Raw genomic sequence first — 24,249 nt, 5'->3', positions numbered from 1 at the left:
GTCCTTCTGGTCAGGTGTTCGGTTCCCTTTGGATAATCCTTTACAGGTAAAGATAAACATTACACCCTTAGTATCTGTTTATGAACCCCTCAGCGCCCAAATATCGTGAGCACTGGGCCCTAGGCTCTCAATATTTGCTGGGTGCACCGAGCACCACGTGGTAGGAACTCGCTCACCTATGAAGAAGCGGTGAAACCAACAAGACCCAATAGTCGCAGTCAGACCAGGACTGGAGTCCTCTCTCAGGGTTTCTGCTTTATTGTCTGGCAGCACCTCAGCAGTCAGGGTGCAGTGTTGAGACATTTTAGTGCCTAAGAGCCCCGTCAGAGATGTGGTTTAATCACGCACCTGTTGTCTCTGACTATGATCACGTCGCTTGTGCCCAAGGGAGCCTCTCATGGGTGACATAGACCCTATAGGCTAAACATTTGGCGGTGATGTGCATTTATGGAAATCATATCTCCTACCAGGTCTCAATGGATATGGCTCACGTGTCAATATGCATGTGCCCCAGGGTGCATTTCCTTCATTCGATCTACAAACCCCTCCCAATTCAAAAAGTACCGATAGTCTGCCATCTGTGCTTTTGGATGTCCAGGATTCGCATAGAAACCTACATAACTTGGTGTCTCCTACTAAGTGAGACACCTAGTACCATCGGGATTAATGGAGGTGGTTGTTTCTTGTATGTTCCTGTGACTGTGATTAATAAATTTAGATGTTAGGTGTAAGGGTAAGGTGTGTTTTAAGTTCTTTTTACTAGGTATAAAGTTGGTAACGTCTAAAGACACTCCAAGGACGTGCGAGTAAGACGATCCTAAGCAGAACTGTGATTGTTCTAAAGTCAGGGCAAGGAATTTGTTTATATCTTCGGGGGTCTGTTGTTTGTTTTCTACTGTGCTGTGAGAAACAGTGTATCCTCGAACTTCAATCTAGTATATACAAAAGATAGGTGAATAAAATGTCTCAATTTTTTAAAAAACAACACACTAAAAAAATTGTCCCCAAAAAGTTCTGTGCATAAAGAGGAACCAAAGAAATTTCGAAACTATCGAAGGGAACTAGTCTGATGAGAGGATTGAGATAACGAAAATTATGAGATGTGGATTTGGCTTTGTGTCTTTTGGTTGTTTCTTGGCTGGAGTTAATCAGAGCTTTCTCTCTTAACTGCAATCTTATCTCCAAAGCTCTTCCATGTCTCATCTGTGAGGTAGCAAAGGAACCCAGTAAGCAATTCGATCTAATGAAATAAAAAAAAATAGGAGCTTTGTGTTGTAGTTTATCATGTAATGTGGACTTTGTTGACTTGGTTAATCTGACTATTTGTAAATTCAGAACTAGTTTTCTTCATTATTTTCCCTATAAAGCAAGTAGCCTGTATTGTGAGTGTTTTCTTAATTGCTAAGGATTTTATTGTTTTATAATTCCTTCCTTTTTTTTCTATAAAGGTTTTCTTTTAAAACTTGTGGAAGTTTCTTTTTCCCTAGGGAGGCCAAAGGGAAGGAATATAAAGCCCAGGCTGTGGGACCTATTTCCCTATTGTTTCCAGGGAAAGAGCAGGCTACCGTGGGAAAAGAGAAAATAGATCATCTCTGTTCTTTTGGGTGAAGTTTTTCTAGTTTCCTTGCTTCGAATTAGTGGAGTTGCCATGGGGAATTTCTGTGTAAGTCTGATCTTAGTAAAATATCTGCCTCGGGAACTAGACTGGCCTCCCTCCGTGGGTTGTATTCAAAGAGTGAAGCATAGCATTGCACCGGCTAACCCAGAAAAGGGGGGGAAGCTGGGAGAGGAGGGACAGAGAGACCCAGGGCTCTGGGTCTTGGGGGTTCCCCAAAGGAAGAGTTGGGGACACCAGAGATAGGAAAGGGGGGGGTCAGGCTCTCTAAATTAAATTCCTGACCTGGTGGCAGCGAGAATATCCAAGCTGGTAGTGAGCTTGGGGGAGTTTCGGGTAAGCCCCCAGATTTTGGACGCAAAAGTCCAGGTTTGGGACAGGACCAGATTTAGGACACTAAAGTTCAGGTCTGGGACTGGGAGGCTAGATTACCACAACCCAGCAGGTCACCGGGTGCAGGTTGGAACATTTTAGTGCCTAAGAGCCCCGCAGAAATGGGTTTAAGCCCTGTGGTCTCTGACATCACTTGCTGCCCAAGGGATGCCTTCAGGGTGACATAGACCAGGCTATTGGGGGTGATTCCTATGGAAAGCCCACACAGGTGCAGGAGTATGCACATTTTCTGCAGGCTCCCAGGTGCATTCCTCAGGATCATACCCCTCCCAATCAACAAAGTACCAGAGTCTGCCATATTTGTGTTTTGAGTCCAGGATCTCATGAACCACATATTCTTTGTGGCCCTATACCTGTACCCTGGGAGGAGGTGGCTGAGTCCTGTGACGGAAAGAGTTTTCTGTGTAGGGTTTCAAAAATGATACGTGAAACACTGGGTGAATCTTAGTTGAGTTCAAAAGTGACTGGATTAGCCTGTCACAGGATCTTAAAAGGGCTAAGAAACCGAAAGTCCAGCTTGCGAGCAGGCCTGTCTATGCAGAGATGGTCTGTAGAGAGCCATACCTTTTGTTTCACTGTATAGGTGGGGCTTTGCTGTTGATGCTGGTCCGCATGCTGCCTACTGTTTGCTCTTGCCTTTGCCAGGTGCTTCTTCACTTCTTCCTAAGCTTGACAAATCCACTGCACCCTTTCTGAGGCAGACCGGTTGGAAGATGGTGCAGGTAACTGTGGACGGAACCAACCCATAATTGGAAAAAAGATGGGCTTTGACTTATAGATACCTGGTCTGCATTTTTGTAGGGAAACTCTGTGTAAGGTAGAAGTGAGGACCAATTTTCCTCCTGATGATTAATGTAGCATCACAGATGCTGCTTTAGAATTTAGTTGGCCCTGTCTGCCTGGCTGTTATATCCTTGGAATTGGCTGTCCTGGGCTAAAGGTTTGGTCTTTTGCTCTGGGTGCCTTTCTGATGACTTGATATTGCTGCTGAATGTTGCACAATTTGTCGGGGTTCAGAAGGTTTCAGCAGATCAAAGCAAGTGCACAGCTGTCATCCCATCATTAGAAAGGCTGGGGATGCCTGGGTCGTAGCATGAGGTGTGTTTCTGTAGGAAAGTAAGAAGGTATCCAGATGCTTTTGAATGGAGTGTTGTCTCCTTGCTGATTTCAAAGCGTGTTTCATTGGAAGAGAAAACGGAGAACCTATGCTTTTGTCACGCACTCTAAGCAAAGCAGAAGACTACTAATGCCCAAATCGAACTGGCTGTTTCAGGATTGTTTTTGGATTCGGAGTTCATCAGTACCTGTGCGCTGGTCTCAATCCACGACTCTGTGACGTATTTTTTGGCACTACTCAGGCATGCCCTTAGCTGTTATCGTATGCAACGGGGCATTTATTTCAGCAACATTATGAAAGTCAAATATCGGAAATCCACTCTGACGGCAATGCGATGGCCTCTCAAGTTACCTTTGCGGTCAAAATCAAGATAGTGCCCAAGAAATTCTTCTACGTTTGAACGGTAGAGAATACACCCATCACTGCTACTCAGATAAAGAGGCACTTGCGTTGACCACAGTATTGTCCCAAGTTATGGACCTGGTAATGCATGGAAATCGTTGAAAACCTCTCATGGTCTAACCGACTCTTGTTACCTCATTTGTCCAGGAGGATGGATGTTATCGGTGTCCATTGGTTGTTTGGTTTTGTGGGGAGACGTGTCTTATTCCACCACCACTGAGATTCACAGATGTATAGACAGTACATTTCCGTTCACTGTGGAATAGTTGCGCATAGGAATTGCAACGAGCTATTCTTTGGTGGCCTGGACTGGGACATGCTATTGGGACAAGAGAAGCAAAAGCTTGTTATTTTTCATGTCGGTTGTGAGGAATGCACCCATAGATGAGGCGCCCCTAAACCTGGGACTGGCCTTGAAAACTTGGCAAGTCATTAACATTGACTCACTGGCCCTTGAGGAGCATTTTCCTGGTGGCAGTAGTGCCTTCTAAAGTGGCCAGAAGTCTCTTAATGCAGTCCCCATGCAGAGAGTTATATCCAAACTTACGGGGACTCTTTTAGTCGTTTCGGTCTGCAACAACTGTCGTGAGTGCAACGGACGCAGTTCGTCTTTCAGGAGTTTTCAAATTTTATGAAGGCAAATGGGATACACATTACGGTTCAGCATCATATTATCCATTTCCGCCAATGGATTAGCTGAAAGATTTGTGCAGACAACGTGCGTGAAGCAAAAGCAATAGGTCTCTCTTCTCCCGAAGGCATAATGTGTGACACGACTGCTCCCACTCCATAAGGGAGGCATCGCAGGCCAATTGTAGGGGTAAGGATGGATCAAAGTGCGTTAGAACTTCAGAATTTAGCAATGCATCCTTAGCTTTGTTAAATGCAACATCACAGGCTTCAGTCCACTTCCAGGCCTTGTTCTGCCCCAAGGAGCTCATGAAGTGGTTTTAGCAGTGTGGCTAACTGTGAGATGAACTTTCCATAATAGTTCAGTAGTCCTAGAAACGAGCGCAGCTGGCTTACATTTCGAGGTGGGGGAGCCTCCACAATAGCTTTTAACTTTTGCAGGGGCCTTATGAAGACCTGCAGAATCAATGATGTGTCCCAAATATTCAACAGAGGGCTTGAAGAATTCACACTTGTCTTTGCGAACTCGTAGGCCATACTCTTCCAGTCTTTGTAGGGTAGCCTCTAAATTCTTTAAGTGATCCTCTTCATTCCTTCCAGTGACCAGGATATCATCCAGATAGCACTGAACTCCTGACAAGCCACACAAGATCTGGTCCATAGCCCTCTGGAACAGGCGGGAGCAGACGTTATTCCGAAGGGTAGGCACAGTATCGATAAAGCCCCTTATGAGTCACAATAGTCAACAGCTCTTGGGACTTTTCATCGACGTGCATCTGTAAATATGCTTGACTCAGATCAATCTTACTGAACTTTTGTCCCCCAGCCAGGCCTGCGAAGAGGTCATCGATGCGGGGAAGCGGTATTGCTCTGCACACAACACTGGGTTGACAGTGACTTTAAAATCACCGCAAATCCGGAGAGAGCCATCTTTCTTCACTATTGGAATGATAGGAGTGGCCCATGAGCTATGGGTAACTGGTATTAGGACTCCATTGGTGACCAGGTGCGCTCCAGGTCTGCTTCAACTTTTGGCCTGATGGCATATGGCACAGTTCGGGCTTTCAGATATTTTGGTGGACTGTCAGGTTTAATGTTCAATGTCACAGTGATTCCCTTCATACTTCCCAAATCATCTCCAAAAACAGCAGCATGTTTCCTTAGTATAGGGGTTAGACTGGTTTCTTCTTTAGTCATCCGGTGCACTTCTGCCCAGTTCAGCTGAATCTTCCCAAGCCAAGACCTACCCATTAAGGCTGGGTAGTTACCTCTCACCACAAACAGTGGCAATTTAGCAGCCTGTCCATTGAGCTCCACCTTAACATCAATAGTGCCCAACATGGGCACAGCTTCTCCCATATACGTCTTTTTGTTGCCTTAAGCGGAAGATGCTGTAGCTTTTCTTTATACACAGTCTCGGAGACCAGCGAGATGGCTGCACTGGTGTCCAGTTCCATGAATATAGGTTTGCCATCCAACAACAGGGTTACCCAGTATTCATGTGAGCCCACTGCCAAAGACAAAACATGCAGTGGCACTTCCACTTGCGATGAGGTGTCACCTTGATCATCCTGGGTCTGCTCTAGGGTATGCAGGGCTCCTCTTGTCGGCCAGACCACAGGCCTCTTTTTCTTTTGTTTACAGGCACACTCAATGTGTCCCTTTTTGCCACAGTGTCGACACACCAGGTCCTTACACCAGCATTCTGATGCCTGGTGACCTGGCTTACCACAGCGGTAACATTCCTGACTCTGCATAGTTTTGTGGGTAGGTTCTTGTGACACTTTTTGCACCCTGGCCGTTGGATTGGGGGTGATAAGTGGAGGAAAGACATGTGCAGACTCCCACCAAGTGCAGGGCTTTGTGCCAGAACCAGGCCATGAACTGAGACCCCCGATCAGAGGTGATGCATTCTGGAAGGTCGTGGAAGTGGACTACTTGGCTAATCCAAATCTGGGCTGTCTGCAGCAGAGGGGAGGCCTGTGCAAGCGATAAGTAGGTCATTTGGATAAAGTGGTCAATTACCATCAAACCTGTCAGACACTTGTTGGACTGTGGTCATTACAATCTTTCTAATTTTGCCCCTACATGCTTACAATAAACTCTACAGAAATGTCTGCCCAGTGTCAAGATGGGGTGTCCAAGGGCAAAATGAGATTATTGAGCTTGTGGCTTGGGATCTTGCCACAGGCATAAACATTGCAGGAGGCAATTAATATGATCAGCTGCATCCAGGGCCACCAAAAGGAGTGGAATATTAGTCTTTGGATCTTGAAGTACTACAACTGCCCTGCTAGGGGAAAATCATGGCATAGTTGCAGAACCTTGCAGGCCCTGGGGGCACATAGATGTAGTCCTTTACATGCATGATCCCTTCCTGGGAATCATATGGTTGCCTATCTATAATAGTTTGTTCATCAGGCAGAATTTCTGAAGCAGAGACAGAACATATCAATCTGTGTATATCCTGGTGATGAGCTGCACTGAGAAAGCTAACGTTTGAGAGAATGAGGATTGGTTCCTGGCTCAGGTCTCATTGATTGGCACTGTATATTCAGGACAGGGCCTCCACCTTGAATTGTGAGAAAAATAGAGCCCACTGAAGCTGCCATTGGTTTAAAGCTTTTGCCCTACATAGGTGTTCCAGGTTTTCATGGTCAATGACTACCTGGCCTGGGTGATGAGCTCATTCCAGGTACTGCCACCATTCTGCAGATATAGTTTTTATCATCAGGAATTCCTTTTCAAATATTTGTAGTTCAAACTCTGAGGAGGTCAGATTCCTTGAGTAAGAAGTGCATAGGTGTAATACTTGTTTGGGACCAAGTTGCTGGGAAAGGACAGCCCTAATCACCACACTGGAGGCATCAGCTACTACTAGTGAAGGCTTGTATGACATCATGGTGAGCCAGTATGGGTGCCGTAGTAAAGGATGCCTGCCCCACTCCTGCCAGCAGCAACTCTGGCTGCCCTGCCTACGCAATGCTAAGTGACCTCTTTGCAGTGCCAGAGCATTAAGGGTCCCTTGGGATCATACACAAGAGTAGGCAGTAGTCAAAAGGAACTGCACCTATCATATGATCCCTTGCATTATAAGTTATTGACATTAATCAAATAAGAGCAGTACTACTGTAAACCAGCTGGTGTGCATATGTGTTAGCCTGAGTCCTAGTTCAATGCCCTGTCCACAAAACCATCTTTCTTCCAACTGGGTTTATGTAGAGGATGTGAACCAACCAGGACTCCCAGCATTCTGCCAATCAGATTTCAGGACTGGAGTCCTGTGTCAGGGTTCAGCTTCTATTCTGCAAAGTGCTAGGAGGTCATTGGGTGGCAGGTTGGAACTTACTAGCGTATAAGAGCCCTGTGTGAAGAGCTGAGTTCAAGATGTGTGTTCTCTGACAACTTCTTAGAGTTTGATTTAAGGATATTTACTTTATATTGTGACACATTGATAATTTGTGTTTTACTGGTTATAAAGTTTTAACTTTTGAATCCCTGTGTCTACTGTCATTAAATAATTATCATCTGAGCCTCCTTATTTTCTGACCTCATCCCGCACTATTTCCTGCAACCGTAAAAATGTAAATTGATAACAACAAAAAATGCTAACAAATAAAGATTGATGTTATCCATTGAAATTATTTAAAAAAAAGAATTCTGTCAAGCCTAATGATATCAAATAACAAGCACAACAACTGTGGCAAACATTCCAACAACCTCTGTTTCTGATCTGTGATTTATAGTAGGTACGATGAAATCATAGGAAAAGTTTGTTTTTTTTACAAAGAGCATGTCTTATTTTAGGAACATAAGAACGGCCATACTGGGTCAGACCAATGGTCCATTTAACCCAGTGTCCTGTCTTCTGACAGTGGACAAAGCCGGGTGCCCCAGAGAGAATGAACAGAATAGGTAATCATCAAGTGATCCATCCTCTGTCACCCATTCCCAGCTTCTAGCAAACAGAGGCCAGAGACATCACCCCTGCCCATCCTGGCTAATAGCCATTGATGAACTTACCTGCCATGAATTTATCTAGTTCTTCTTTGACCCCTGTTATAGTCATGACCCTCACAACATCCTCTAGCAAAGAGTTCCACAGGTTGACTGTGCAATGTGTGAAGAAATACTTCCTTTTTTTTATTTTTAACCTGCTGCCTATTAATTTCATTTGGTGACCCCTAGTTCTTGTGTTAGGAGAAGGAGTAAATAACACTTCCTTATTTACTTTCTCCATACCAGTCATGATTTTATAGACCTCTACCATATCCCCCCTTACTTGTCTCTTTTCCAGGCTGAAAAGTCCCAGTCCTATTAATATCTCCTCATACGGAAGCTGTTGCCCCTAATCATTTTTGTTGCCCAAATGAGAAAAATTAGGTCTCAAAAATGATGCCAATTGATTGGTACATAGAAATGGGAGACCAGGTTTTGACTTCACCTATACCACTGCAATCCCATTGACTTCACTGAAGCCTCATTTGCATTCATGTGAGATTCAGGAAATAACTTTGTTTAGTTGAAAGATTACAAAAACAGTACTGAGGGGATTTGGTCCTTATTCTTTCATCTGTGAGATTAATACTAATATGTTGATTATTATTATACATAATAGTTCTGTTTTCAATGGTTCACCTTGTTGGTGGCATGCAGAATTTCTTTCTATATTTGTTTTCTTCTTTGCCTTCATACGCATTTTATATAATACAAATATTTTAAATAAGAAAAAATAATCACAAGGCTATAGTAAACTGTAAAGAAAGGATCACTTATAAGGTCATGTCTACACTACCACTTTTGTTGGTATAACTTATGTCACTCAGGGATGTGAAAAAACCACCCCTCTGAGCAACATAAGTTACACCAACAGAAGCGCCAGTGTGGACAGTGCGATGTCTCATGGAGGTGGTTTTATTATGTCAATGGCAGAGCTCTCTCCTGTTGGCACAGAGTGGCTACACGAACAACCTTAAAGTGGTGCACTTGCAGCAGTACAGCTCTGCTGCTGTAAGCTCGCTAGTGTAGGCATGGCCCAAGACTCAAAGTGCATTAGCTAAAAGACTGCATTGGTTACAGAAAATACAATTATCCTTCTCTTTTCAGTTCTTCTGTGCTTGGACTGGTGAGATAAAAACTAAATGGGCTTTAATTTATAATTACCAGGCCTAAATGGTAAATATAAAATAATACAGAATTTACATAATGTGTTTCAAGGCATGTGAACAGGCCGAATAAGGGTTAAAAAAAAAAATAGACTCTCTTCTGTTTTCTCACTATTAAAGTAATCAACTTTCCCCAAAGAAGAAAATGCAGCAGAAAATAACGGGACACATTTTCCATGGGCTTTCTCTGCACAAATGCAGAACGGCATCACTGTTTTTTTGTCGTCATTACAATACCTTCTGATCCTATCAGCACATTTTTTTTATTATTATTATTATGGAGATAGTGAAAGGCAGGGATACAACATTCACAAGCTTTGCCAAGTGCAGCAGATTATGCACTTGAACAGATAACTGCACGCTTGGGGGTATGATTAGGTCAAATTTCTCATTTAGTTCCAAAAGGTTAAGATTTTTAAGCCACTCTGTTAATACTCCAGGCATCACATATAAACACTAACTACATTTTCTTTAGGTTGCCTGTTGTTAGGGGTATTTTTGTCCATGTGAAGTATGGGATGAATGGGTTGACAGTCTGTGAACAAATCATTAGTACTCACAGTTAATTTTTGTATATTTATTTAAAACCAAATTACAATATTCTTACTCGCACTGAGTAGTCCCTTACTCCACAAGTAGCCCAACTGACTTTAATGGGACTACGCATGGTAAGTGGTATTATTGCACATGTCTCAGGACATCACACTCTGGCCCTTAATAGTAATTCTGATATCCTATCTCTGGAAAGCAATATTTTTATATGATCAGAATAATATAAGATTTTGCACAACTTAAACCCACATATTTGGGGCCCAATACTACAAATGTCTAAGCACATGAGTAATTTTATTCATAAAAGTACTGCCATAAAACTAAACGAAGCAACCATGCATGGATAAAGTTTTCAGGATCAGGGAACTTAAAGTGTAAGCGTAATACACTTAAGAGCACAGAGCAATACACTTAAGTATGTGTCATTCCATATTTTTTAACATGCCGGTAATCCTGCTGGATTCATTAGATGTCACAACAGGAATAGTTTTGGTTGTGTTTGCCCCCAATTAACAACTGAACTGATATATGTGAGAGAGGCCCACAGAAACGTGGAGAGAGGGAAGAGATTTGGAAAGAGGCTTGGGAAACACAAAGAAGTGTTCCTAAAAATGTACCCATGTAATTGTTTACTAGTGAGTGATGCTGATGAAATCACTCACTTTACTAATTCAAACTTTGATTATTCTACTAGTCAAACTGGGGCATTTAGAAGTGCTGAAGGAAGAAGAAGTGACATGGAGCAGCACCAGGACTTCAGGGAGGGATTATATCTCAGGAGGATGCAGCCTATTCTCTCCAGGCCCATGGAGCCAATATGCAAGCATGGGACCAGTGTAAAATAGGGTAAAAAGGTACATTTGCTCTGTGATTAACTGCTGGGACTCAAGAATCATCTGAACATTGATTATTCATCAGAGAATGCAATTATATGTATGTAGGCCAAAATACAGCTGTTAATGAGTTTTGGATCAAGCCTGGTGTAAGTCAGTGGAAAAACTTCTATTGACTTCAATAGGATTTGGATCAGGCCCATGCTTTCAAACAGTGTGCATAGCTGGTTACCTGCATTACTCCGTGAGCCTGACTACGCCCTCACTGAAGTCAGTGAGAAACTCTCATTGCCTTCAGTAAGGGCAGGACTTGGCCCTATGCCCTTAGTCACTGCAGTAATTTAAACATTGTTCCATGGTGCATTATCATCCCAGAAAATGATTTCCAGAAACGTTGTCCCTCCTGCACTGGGCCCTCTCTTACTGTAATGTTTACTGTAACCAAGCCTTTCTTAGCATGTTTTGTGTATATTATTGAGGCAAAAAGCTTCCCCTGCATTTACTTTTGTGAAAACTGGCTTTAGATCCCAGTATGTAATCCCATGGATTAACAGGGAAACAAATGGATGTGTTTGTAGAGGAGTTCCACAGGGATCAGTTCTCAGCCCACTGCTATTCATTGTTTTTATCAATGGTTGGGAAGAAAATATAAAATCATTTCTGATAAACTTAGCAGATGGCACAGAGGTTGGTGGAGTGGTAAATGAAAACAGGTCACGTACAGAGAGCGATCTGGATCACTTCGTAAACTGGGCCCAATCACACAACATATGTTTTTAATACAGCCAAATGCAAAGTCATACATCTAGGAATAAAGAGTGTATGTCACTCTTACAGGGTCGAGGGACTGTACCCTGGAAAGCAATGACCAAAAAGAACTCAGGAATCATGGTAGATAGCCAAATGAACATCAGTTCCCAGTGTAATGTTGTGTGGCAAAAAGAGCTAACACAATCCTTAGATGTATAAATAGGGAACTATCAAGTAGCAGTAGGACTTAGATTGGTCCAGAATGGCCTATCAGCTGCCATCTTGTTTTTCAGAATCTCAGATTTTTTACTTTTGATTTATTTATTTGTTTGTTTTTAAAGCAAGGCCATGCCTACACTACAAACTTCTGCTGGTATAGCTCTGTCGGTCAGGGGTTGAAGAGCTGTGGTCCCTCACCAACACAGCTGTGCCAGCAGAAGCCCCTAGAGTAGATGCAGTTTATACAAGCAAAACTGGGCTTATGCCAGTACAGTTTATTTTGCTTGGAGGCAGGAGCGGGGAAAGAAGAGGGGTGTGGAAAAAGCTATACTGGCAAAAGCTCATATTTTTCTAATATAAGCTGTATCACCCTAGGGCTGTTTGCCAATAGAGTACACCAGTATACCTATACCAGAAAAAGTGCTCCCAGCGGAGATGACAGGTACCTCTTGATAGTGAGGGTGGAGGAGCACATGACCGCCCCATACATCACCTCTGGAAGGAGGGGAGATATGGGGAAAGTTGAAACTTGCCTGCTGACTTTGGCTGGAATTTTGCTGGCAGCCGGAGAAGAGCCCATTCACGGGTGAGAAGGCCCATCCCACAGGATGCCTGGCCAGTGGACTAGCTGCAGGAGGAGGGTGAGGCTGCAGTCGGGAGCTGTTTTGCCTGAGGGTGTGAGCCTGGGAGCATCGTGGAAGACAGCCCAGCCCAGGGATCGAGATGAGAAGGAGGGGAGCTCAGTGCAGACTGTGGTCCCATTAGACCAGCTGTTTCATGTCCCAGTGGAGAACGAAGATGGGGAAGGCACTTGATTGTTAGGAGGTAAGCAGGCTAAACCCACCCAGCCTGCTGAGCACATAAAAGGAGTGAAAAGGAAGGAAGGAAGAGATTTGGAAGGAGCCTCCCCCTAGAAGGAAAACATCTCATTTTCTTAAAAAGGGGACATGTTACAAGCAGCAAGATATGGTACATCAGTGAATGGTGATAGAACTCCATACAGAAGGTTTGGTAACATTCTCATCCTCAGAAAGGCATGTGATTCCCCCCTGCCCCCTGACAGAATTTTGCTGAATTGCATTGTTGAAAGTTTGACATGTTTTACAGATAATTTTATTTCCTCATACAGAAAAGGAGATCAAGAAAAAAAATTATGTCAAGATAAATTACTAGGTGCAAGTGTCCAAAGCCTAGAACACGTCAGGCCTTTCCACTTCATCCCTAGTATTCATTAGGTTACAATGTTTTAGTCTGTTTAGATTCTATAGGACATAAGTATTTAGGGTAGAGTAATGTACCCTGTATTAACACTCACATGAGCAATCATATGCTACTTCAGTCTAGTTTTCCACGCAGGATCTTAAAAGTGATTCTGGTAAGTGGAAGTGGATCCAAGGCACAGGGAAAAGATTGCTTTCACACCAGGGCAAGGCCTGTGACAATTTAAAAGTATGGCTTTTGACTTGTGTAATGCATCAGACACACTGAAGAGGATTCTGAACAGGGTATTACATGGCATATTTATTATACCTATGCTATTCCAAACAATAATATATATGAGGGGGATGGGGTTTATGCTGCCTGCTGATCTTTGGGAATTCCCAGGAATGGACAGACGTAACTATAAAAACATTATATTGAGAAATTGATTTAAGCTTACTAATCATAGAAAAATGGCCTCTTGTTCCATCGTTTACTAACCCGGTGTCACAGGGCCTCCTTGGTCCTGCTTCTGTCTCCGTCTACAAACCATGCAGAGTCCCTTGTGCTGGTTCAACACCCTTTGCAGTTTATTTATAATTGAGTCCCACCACCTTCACAGCATACCTAGCACCTTCACAAGCAAAGGGAGTGCCATCTCTCTGACTGTCTGCTTTGCCCTTTTCACTGCCTTCCTGTGTCTATTTGTGGGCTCTAGCTAATGGCTTAATTAGTCTTTCTACCCTGCCCTACCCACATATTAGGCACAGGTCTGGCTCCTTAGCTCCAAGCCGCTATGCTTGACTGAAGCTCTTGTGAACAGAGTGTTGACTCAGGGTTTCCCACCTAGCACTCTGTCACACCCTGTTGTGAAACTAGCTATAGAAGAAGATAGAATGTTAATTCTGTTTGCTTTGGTGGATTTAAGTAATCCGGTTGTTCCTTTTATTAAACAGAAAATTAAACATAGGAACCAGTTTTGATTTAACCTCTTCAGTGCTAAGACACAAACCAAGTTATTCCAAGCACCATATCCTCTGCTCTCCACCCAGCCCCGCGTAGTAGGAGGTACCTCCTGCGACAATGTACTGATATGAATGGGTATTGCTGTAAACTGGGACAAGAACAGGGAGCAGGCATGGTGGAGGTTAATAATTCCCACCCCAGGCAATGTTTTTTTGGGGGGGGGCGGGAGAGAGAGAGAGAGTGTTCAAAGCTCTCTGAAGCCAGCTAGTCCATCCCCTTGCTAGCAGAACTGGTCCCTCTACAGCCCAGGACCAGTCTAGTTGTAAATGTGGGAGAGCCCAGTAACTCCCCTGCTGCACACTCTCTCCTGGTCTTTGTCCAGATGGGGAGAGCACCCTCAGATTCAGGGGAGCGCTACAATCACCAGGCCACTTTGCATCCCGTCAGCAACCGCAGAGGGATCCCGAGCTGTTTCTCAGGTTGGGAGCTAGGGGGGCATTTTCAGTGCCTTTCCTCCCCTCCCCCCGCCCCTTTGCGCGCAGGCTAGATGCTTTTTATTTTAGTTGTAGGAAAGATGATCGAAAGGACAGACTCAGCATTTCTCTTCCCCTTTGCGGCTGCAGCCTGGACCCTTCCATGCTTTTCAGCCCTGCACCCCGGGAGCACGGCTTCGCCATCCCATAGCGCAGCACCAGTGATGCTGCGAGTGGTACCCCAAGGGACACACGCGCACACCCAGCCTATACCTTGCTGTGCTCCCCGCCAGCTGTCGAACGGGCTTCCGGCTGTGCGCAGCGCTCCCCCGGCCCTGGGCAGCAGGGAGGAAGGAGGTGGACAGAGCACGGCGTTCACAGGCAGGCTGGATCCCAAATGGCTGCTGCTGCTGCTGCGATTTCTTGTGGTGCCCTCTTACTGCAGCAGGTTCGCTGCTGCTGCTGCTGCTGCGGCTGGGAGAATGTGCTGCCTCACGCTGGCCAGCCTCCTCCCGGCCTCAGCCGCTTCCCTCCTCCTCCTCGCCCCTGGCGCTGACATCTCCCCGCCTCTCTGCAGCCCAGCCCCGCGCATCTTCAGCGAGAGAGGCGGGGAGAGGCAGCCCCTCCCCCGCGAGACACTCACTGAGGGGGTAGCTCTCCCTGCCACGCCCTGGTGGGGGGACCCAGCGGCCGAAAGGGAGTAGCAGGTGTCTGACTGTGACACAGGAGCATCAGGCTCAGGCCCAAGTCTGGAGCACAAGTCACATCCAGGCTATGACATAAACACCTCGTCTGCCACCTGGTTGGGAAAGGCGCACATCCATCCCTGGCGATCCATGTCTGTGACAGACACCAGGGATATACTCCATTTCAAAGTAGGAGAGTTTGGCCACACCCAGTCTGTGTCCCAAGGAAGGGCGCAGGAGCGGCGTGAGGGTTTTTGGTGCTCTAGGCACAGGGCCGGCTCGCTGGTCCCGCGGCTCTGGTGGACCTCCCAGGCGTGCTGGCGGATGCTCCACAGGAGCCGCAGGACCAGTGGACCGTGCGCAGGCATACCTGCGGGAGGTCCACCGGAGCAGTCTGCTGCCCTCCCAAATCCGGGCCCCCTAGGCAACTGCCTAGGTCACCTAAATGGAAGCCCCGGCCCTGAGGAAGGGCCACATCTAGTCAGTAACACCAACTATTACAGGCAACTCCAAAGAACATACAACGTTCACCTCACAGTACAAAGGCACGAGGGCAAGTGGTGCAGAAGAATTTGCCACATCTGGCACACAGCTCAGATCCCAGTAAAAAGGCATCGGACCCTCATGCCACATCCAGTTCAATCACACTCAGCTGAGCTGCACTGAATCACAGATCTCACTCCAAAAACAAAGAGCTTTGCAGGATAGGTCAGTTGCTGTTAAGGATGCAGTGGTCCCCAATTCTATTGGAGGCAAGATAGCAAATATCCCCCACACCCCGGATTCTCTCTTTCCTTTAAGTTTCCCTAGTAGCTGTTGTGCCATTGACAGGAGTACACAGAAAGAGGCTTTAGTCAAGATTGGGCCTTTGCTGTCGTGCAGTGTTCCTGAATTGGCAAAGCCAGACCATTTTACCATGTTACCCTCTCTGCTTCTGCTATCTACTATTATTGTTATTATGGTAGCACCCAAAATGTTAGGCACTTGTAGAAAACAGAGGAAGACCAAGTCCATGCTAAGATGTAGTGTTTAGCAACACTTTATTGGCCATTTCAAAGGACACATTATTATCCTAAATGCCTTATATTTTTGTTATGTTTTTATTACAAACTAATGTAATTCCATGTTTCAGTAATTGCTCACACCACACTTCTTTAAAACCACAGTACACCCTCAATCCAAGCCACAGAGATGCACTTTTGATATGTGCTATATTCAAATCTTTCGAATAGGGACATCTGCTTCAAGGTACAGACATGCTTTAGGTATGTACTACATTCAAACTTTTGGCCTAGGAACATGTGCTACATCCAGGTCAATTGGCATGGGAATAGATTACGTCAAGTCGATAGCTTCATTGTTAGATGACACCTAGTCTTTTCAAAGGATAAAGATGTCAGAGAATGCAATGTCAAAAAAGAAGGTGCTGAAAAAAAATGAAAAATTAATAAATAGTAACAGGCTACCAGTGAAGTCAATGGTAGTCTTTCATATGAAAGCATGGAAGGAAATTTAGAATAAAATGGCTGAGGTGCATATACAAAAATCAATTTCTCTTTGAAATCAGCTGTTATACCTTGGGATGGAGAGAAAATGTTGCTGTTTTATTTATATTTTAAAAAGGTGCTCTAGGGGTGTTCCTGGGAGTTACTAAACCCAGGGGCCAAACTGAAACATATAAAATTAATCAACTCAATGAGTTCTCTACTCCTTGTGTTCACTGATTTCTTACCTTCCCTACCCCTCCACAATATAGGCTTGCCATTTTTGTTGAATTCTTGCTAGCTCTAAGGGACAGACACCTTGTCTTTTTAGTTGTTTATAAAGCACCATGCGCATACAAGGTGCTATGTAAAATACTAATATTTGTTATTGTAGTTTGTTGAAATCCTAGATATTAATGAAAAATCACATTAGGTTATTATGAGAAACAATTTGTGACACAAAAGGGAGGTTGATCCAAAACGTTCTTTATGCCAGCTGGGAGCAGGCATGAGAGTACATAAGGATTACAAGGATCCCTGGGTCTGGTGTCTACATACTAGTCCTACAAAAAGTGTCATGTAAGGTCTCTAACGAAAGCCAGCATCATAGTGGTCACCATAATCACTGCGGGATGCATGTGAGGATAATATGTAAGAAGATAGAGGCTGATTATATTATACATACACACACACACACAAAGTTATGTTGTTAAGGCCTTGTAGACAGAGCTGAGCATTGGAAGGTAGCATGCCTTTGGACAAACTTCTCTAGACAGGAGGTGGGAGACATTTATCTCCTTAGCTAACCGTTGTGTATTGTATGTCTTACAACAGAAGTGTATTAGCATGGTAAGACCATGTCTAGACTACAGACCTTACAGCAGCCCACCTGTACTGATGCAACTGCGCCGCTGTAAGTTCTCCCGTGTAGCCAATCCATGCCAATAGGAGAGAGCTCTCCCATTGACATAATTAAACCACCCCCAATGAGCAGCAGTATCTATGTTGGTGACAGAGTATTTCCCACCAACATTGGGCTGTCCACACCAGTACTTCTGTCGGTTTAACTTATGTCGCTCGGAGGATGTTTTCTTTAAACCCCTGAGCAATATAATTTATACTGACAAAAGTGGTAGTGTAGACATAACCTAAATCAAATACTAATGAAGAGCTTTTGGGAACTTCAAAGGAAAATTAACAGGAATAGATAAAAAGGGGGGAACTGTTTTCAAATCAAGATCAAAGATCTGGTATATCTGGAGGGAGCAGAGAGGTGCCCTAACATCCTTCAATCTGGGAAGACAAGCAGCCAGCAGTCTTGATCTTATGAAATGTTGGGCTCTCAGCCATGTTGGCTGAAAATGCTGGGGAAAGGACTTGGGGTAAGCTACCCTGGGGGAGACAAGGGAATGTCTTGTGAGTTCAGTTTAGGTTCTAGCAAGCATGTTATGATTTTATTTTATATGTAACTCTTTGTTTCCAGTACTCTTTCTTTCCATCATTTGAATCTCCATTCTTTGATAATAAACTTAATCTTGTTTTCACTACAAAAATATCTAAGCATTGTGTGTTAAGTAGTGTGGTGATCCTGAGTAAAACTAGTAAGCTGGTGTGTAGTATTCCTTCGGGAGTAGATAGTCTGTGAGTGTTCAGTAGATTAAGGCCTGGACACTCCAGAGGGATGCTTAGAGGACTCAGGGATTGGTGAGTGCTTATTGCTCGCCTGAAGAGGGACAGGACAGCTTGCAGGGCTGGGAGGAGAGCACTTGTGCTGCCCATGGGCCGGGGTCATGAGGAAGCACTGATCCTGGCAGGTACATACAAGGCTTCCTCCTGCTAAGGGCAGGTGGTGCTTTACAAACCTGGGTTCTCCCAGGGATCATCACACAGAGAATGGATTGTGAGCATCTCAGGCAACAGCAACTTCTGTCTCACAAAGGGCAACAGAGGAAATGAAAACCTTATTGGAAGTGTAACTGAAGGATTTTTTAAAAAGTGAATATCATCGTGGACATATTTAAGGCCTAATGGAAATGGCAGTACTTATTAGGCACTTTATGCATTAGATTTCACCTGTGCTCTGCAAATAACAGAGAATGGTACTGAGTGCCTTCTGGCTATTCAAAGGCCACATATTGAGCAAAGCATCAAAAGGAGAAATGCGGGGGGGGAGGGGGGCAATCAAAGCAAGTTTTGGACGAAATGTGGAACATCACTTCTGCAATTGTTGTTAAGGCAGGTGTCACCCTGGAGCACTGTTACAGAGTCTTCAAAGTTCTTTTTCTTAGCATCAGAGAAAGCTGTTAGTCTTGGAAGAAATGTTTGTGGGTGATTTGGTTATTGAAATGTCATTTGAGAGGAAGCTGTTGCAAGCATCAGGAAGGTTTGATCTGCTAGAATCAATTTATGGTGCAGAGTTGCTTCCTGAGAACTGGGTGATGGTGTGTGGCTGAAATTTCTTGAAGAGAGGATAATATGTGTGCTGTTTGATTGTCTCTGTTCCAGAACTGGTGTATATATGTAAAGGATTTAGAATGTAGCAACACCCAGCATCACTGGTACCTCCTGCACTGGTCAGTGACCTAGAAGCCCTGGAATTCAGCCATTGTGTAGCAGAGGGACAATGTTATTGTCTGAAGTGGGAAACTGGTGTCAGAAGGGACTAGATTATTTTTAAAAACTTATTAGTATCATTATTTGTAAGGCTGTCAAATGATTGAAAAATTAATTGTGAGATTTAAAAAATAGTTATGATTAATTACAGTTTTAATAGCATTGTTAAACAAATAGAATACTACTTATTTAAATATTTGTGGATGTTTTCTACACTTTTAAATATACCGATTTCAATTACAACTCAGAATACAAAGTGTGCAGTGCTCACTTTATATTACACTTTTTGATCACAAATATTTGCACTGTAAAAAAGATAAAAGAAATAGTATTTTCCAATTCACCGCATACGAGTACTGTAGCGCAATCTCTTCATCGTGAAAGTGCAACATACAAATGTAGATTTTTTTTTTTTACATAATTTCACTCAAAAATAAAATGATGTAAAACTTCAGAGCCTACAAGTTCACTACATCCTACTTCTTGTTCAGTCAATCACTAAGACAAACAAGTTTGTTTACATTTATGGGAGATACTGCTGCCTGCTTCTTATTTACAATGTCACCTGAAAGTAAGAACAGGTGTTCACATGGAACTGTTGTAGCCAACGTTGCAAGGTATTTACTTGCCAGATATAAAAGTTTATTAGAAAATATTTAAATAAAGATGATACACAGAGTTTGGCATGTCAGTCATTAGTCATCGGGGGCAACATACAGAGTACCCTTCATGCTTCAATCACCATTCCAGAGGACATGTGTCCATGCTGATGATGGATTCTGCTAAATAACGATCCAAAGTAGTGTGGACTGATGCATGTTCATTTTCATCATCTGAGTCAGATGCTACCAATAGAAGGCTGATTTTCTTTTTTGCTGGTTCAGATTCTGCAGTTTCCACATCAGAGTGTTGCTCTTTTAAGACTTCTGACAATATGTTCCATACCAAGTCCCTCTCAGATTTTGTAAGGGACTTCAGAATCTTAAAACTTGCGTCGAGTGCTGTAGCTATCTTTAGAAATTTCATGTTAGTACCTTCTTTGTATTTTGTCAAATCTCCAACATATGCTGGCTCATCATCGAAGACTGTCATAATATGAAATATGTGGCAGAATGCAAGTAAAGCTATGGAGCAGAAGACATACAATTCTTCCCAGGTCGTTCAGTCACAAATTTAATTAACACTTTTTTTTTTTTTTTTAACAAGCGTCCTCAGCTTGGAAGCACGTCCTCTGGAATTGTGGTCGAAGCATGAAAGGCATATGAATGTTTAGCATCTCTGGCACATAAATACTTTGCAACTCTGGCTACAACAGTGCTATGCAACTGCCAGTTCTCACTTTCAGTGCCATTTTAAATAGGAAGCAGGCAGCATTATTTCCCGTAAATGTAAACAAACTTGTTTATCTTAGTGATTGGCTGAAGAAGACATAGGGTTGAGTGGACTTGTAGGCTTTAAAGTTGTGCATATTTTTTTTACATAACTGCACTCGAAAACAAAACAAAGTCTACATTTGTAAGTTGTACTTTCACAATAAAGAGATTGCATTACAGTACTTGTATGAGGTGAATTGAAAAGCACTATTTTATCTCTTTTACAGTGCAAATATATACACTGCTACCTCGATATAACGCCACCCGATATAACATGAATTTGGATATAACGTGGTAAAGCAGTGCTCTGGAGGGGTGGGGCTGCGCACTCCGGTGGATCAAAGCAAGTTAAATATAACACAGTTTCACCTATAACACAATAAGATTTTTTGGCTCCCGAGGACAGCGTTATATCAAGGTAGAGGTGTATAATCAAAAATAATAATATAAAGTGAGCACTCTACACCTTGTATTTTATTATAATTGAAAACAATATATGTGAAAATATAGAAAAACATCCACAAATATTTATAATACATTTAAATTGGTATTCTATTATTGTTTAACAGGACAATTAAAATTGTTATTAATAGCAATTTATTTTGTAGTCTAGTTAATTTGTTTTGCATTAATCACATGAGTTAAATGTGATTAATTTACAGCTCTAATTATTTATATTACAGTAGTGCCCAAAGACCTCAGTCATGATTGGTGGCCATTGCATTTAGTGCTGTACAGACACATACTAAGAGATGGCCCTGCCCTGAATAGCTTATGAGAAAAAGAGATGCAGGATGCAAGCAGAATAATCAGGGTGATGGTTAGCAAATGTGTTAGTTCCATGTTGGGGTTTGTTTGCTTGCTTCTTTGTGTATGTGACAGAGTGCTGGGGATATGTCTGTATCAAAATGTGAACTCCATTTTGTGTTCGGTGCCAAACAAATGTCTAAACTTGCCCAAGGCAAGGCTATAATTCTATTGCATTCCAGACAGGGTCTCTCAACTACTGCCCCTCCATGGAACAATGTTTTTTTTACATAGAGGCCCACAGGAGGGGCAAGCCTGACACAGCGGAGGGAGGTGGGGCTGAGGTTCTTCAGCTGAGCACATGGAAAAATGAGACAAATACAGCTCTGAAGCAGAGGGAGTAGGGGAGTGAGGCATTGCCACATGTAAGCTAGACATGGAAGAGAGAGAGAGAATAGGGACTGCCCAACTTGAATGCTGACAAAGCTCAGACTCACAGAAGTGGTCAGATCAGACTAGGGAGGGTACATCTCAGGACTTGTGTTATTTTTCAAAGATCTGTAACTTTTGAGTGCCTTTAATAGTAAAGCAATTGGGCTTCAGAGATTCCTTTGCTAAGTCTGTGTACCTTGCTTTACTGCCGTGGTATCACCAGTTAGGTTAAACTAGAAGCCCAGAGTCACCACAGCTTCCATGGAACACTAGGGGAGCACATTAATAATAATAATAGGAGATATACCAATTGCTTAGAACTGGAAGGGACCTTGAAAGGTTGTTGAGTCCAGCCCCCTGCCTTCACTAGCAGTACCAGTTTTTGCCCTAGATCCCTAAGTGGCCCCCTCAAGGATTGAACTTTCAAGCCTGGGTTTAGCGGGTCAATGCTCAAACCACTGAGTTATCCCTGCCACCCACCCCACATGTAAGTGAGTGTGGGGCTCAGGCACTAGTTTCAGGGTCTCAGGTGGTTACACTATGGAAGTCCCACATGCCAAATAAGTGGTGTCAGATAAGAGATCTGAGCCTGGGTGTATGCCCTATATTATGTGGCTGCATTAGCGAGACTGAAGGAGGAGTGGGAACAACAGTCAATCAAAGAAGAAAAAATATGGAGACTCAATCTGAAAATAGCAGTGTCTGATTACACTACTTGTGTCTAGCAGGTTCCAAAGATGCCTCACCTCCTGCCTTGTGACCCCTGGCACCTGAAAGAGGTGGGTAAGTTTCTCTGCTTCTATGGATGACTCCACCTTAAGAGCTCTGCCAGCCCATTTTTGGGGGTGGGGAGTTGGGGGCTTGGGTGGGCTAAGGAAGACAGGTATACAGACAGCAAAAGGTGCTGGGCAGAGCAGGCAAACAAACAGCAAAAGGAGGGGCCTGGGAGGGGCAAGGGAGGTATGTAGCAAACAGAAAAGGAGCATTGTGGGGTAGGTAACACACTTTCCCCCCTGCAACATGGGAGGGGGAGGAGCAGACTGTGAGGGGAAGAGGACCGCCTGAGGCAGGGAGGAGCAGTGAACTACAAGGGGAGGGGGATCACAGAAGATGAAGGGTGGGGAGAACAGTGAACCCTGAGCAAGATGGGAACCATGTGAGACAGGGAGGGTGGCAAACTGTGGGGAGGAGCAGCTGGTAAGCAGGCAGAGGGTGGTGGAGGAGGAGACCCCTAGTGCAATGCAATTTGAGGGAAAGACAGTGGGGGAATTCCCCCAGCCCATGCAGCTGGGGCAGGGGATAATATGAAGCCTGTTTCGCTGGAGCAGGGGTCCCCAGTGCTGAGGTAGAGACAGTTGGGACTCACTCTTATAGCCTTTTCAAAGGGTAACAAACTGAATCCTATCAAACCCAACTCTGACCAGTTATTGTGACTGTGATTTAAATGTGTTTAACTTGCCCTATTTGAGGCTGTAAACCCTTCAGGGCAGTGAACGGATCTGCCTATCTGTACAATAACTAGCACATTAGGGCCCCACGTGTGAGTGAAAGACCGTGCTGCTACCATAATATAAATGTTAAACAACAATGAACACAGAACTAAAACAGCAATTACTTGCTGCTGCTTGACATTAGATCTAAATTGTTAAAAAATCTCATAATCAGCATATTTACTAAAATAGTCCAGAGAAGTCTGTCATGTGTTATTGGACAAACCGAATAAGGTACCTCATTTAAAAAAGGTAGTACATGTGGTAAAAAGGGATACACTTAGATAACCCGAAATAGGTAGGTGTGCAGGTTAAATACCTATACCTGGCCTGGATCTACAGGCCCAGAGTGGTGCAAAGGGGGCCATTCTGTGGGCCTGAATGTATCCCAAGCTAATGATTGTGTTTAGTACGCCATGTCCCATCTAATCCCATTTTTTAAACTCTTGAATTTAGTACTCATGGAAGGTGATGGATAGTCAGTTCTGGAGTTAGGGCAGGATATTCAACGTATCAGCTTCCTCACATTATGTCACTGCTATGAACTGGAGTGACCATCTCTAGGAGTGAACTAGTAGTCCACATCCCATGCCCATTAAGTCCATTCCCTTTCTACAGAGACTACCAACTAGTGCTAATTACAGTGTGTGTGTGTGTTGGGGGGTGTTATGATGTGGATACTTGTCTGCTAGGACTGGCTACCAAATGCCAACCACTTTAAACTGTATCAATGGGGGGAGGGAAGATTTGGACCAGTGATCTCAGGGTAGAAACCCAACCTAATGCCCCTCAGCAATTGTATTTTGTAGCCTTGTTCTTGTCCATGGTTTGTTTTGTAGGTCATGTGATTTGGGCTCCAGTTCCTTCAAGTTCAAATCATTTTTGTTTTTTCCTTAATTCAGTGTACTGGATGTGGTTAAGCAGCAATGCTTAGTCTGGTTATCTGTATGACACTAATGCAAGCAAGGTGAAAGCACATAGCAAAGAAATGTGACAGCTTAAGCTTCATAGAAGAGAGAGAAAATAATTCTCCAGACAGGGTATGGGACGGGAGTTGTTTTCTTGCTTTGAGTTACTGGTTGGTTAAGTGAACTGAATTTTGTTATGTG

The 24,249-nt window shown here is 43.7% G+C and overlaps 1 protein-coding gene across 7 annotated transcripts in view; it reads right to left on the bottom strand.

Annotated features, from left to right (window-relative positions):
- The window catches only part of DYNC1I1 (dynein cytoplasmic 1 intermediate chain 1), a 268,510-nt gene extending 253,712 nt beyond the window's left edge, over nucleotides 1-14,798 (bottom strand). For 5 of the 7 annotated variants that reach the window (XM_075062359.1, XM_075062360.1, XM_075062357.1 and 2 more), the window contains exon 1: nucleotides 14,589-14,798. The gene's annotated coding sequence lies outside the window, so the exon portion shown is untranslated. Of the gene's footprint in view, nucleotides 1-12,991; nucleotides 13,066-14,588 lie in introns of those variants that run through there. The other 2 variants (XM_032766164.2, XM_032766158.2) reach the window with 2 other exon arrangements.
- Between the last annotated feature and the right edge of the window lie 9,451 nt (nucleotides 14,799-24,249).

The sequence above is a fragment of the Chelonoidis abingdonii genome, chromosome 2 (genome assembly GCF_003597395.2).
Source record: "Chelonoidis abingdonii isolate Lonesome George chromosome 2, CheloAbing_2.0, whole genome shotgun sequence".
NCBI classification, from domain to species: Eukaryota; Metazoa; Chordata; order Testudines; family Testudinidae; genus Chelonoidis; species Chelonoidis abingdonii.
The sequence above is the reverse complement of the archived record's forward strand: the minus strand, read 5'-3'. Positions and strand labels throughout refer to the sequence as shown.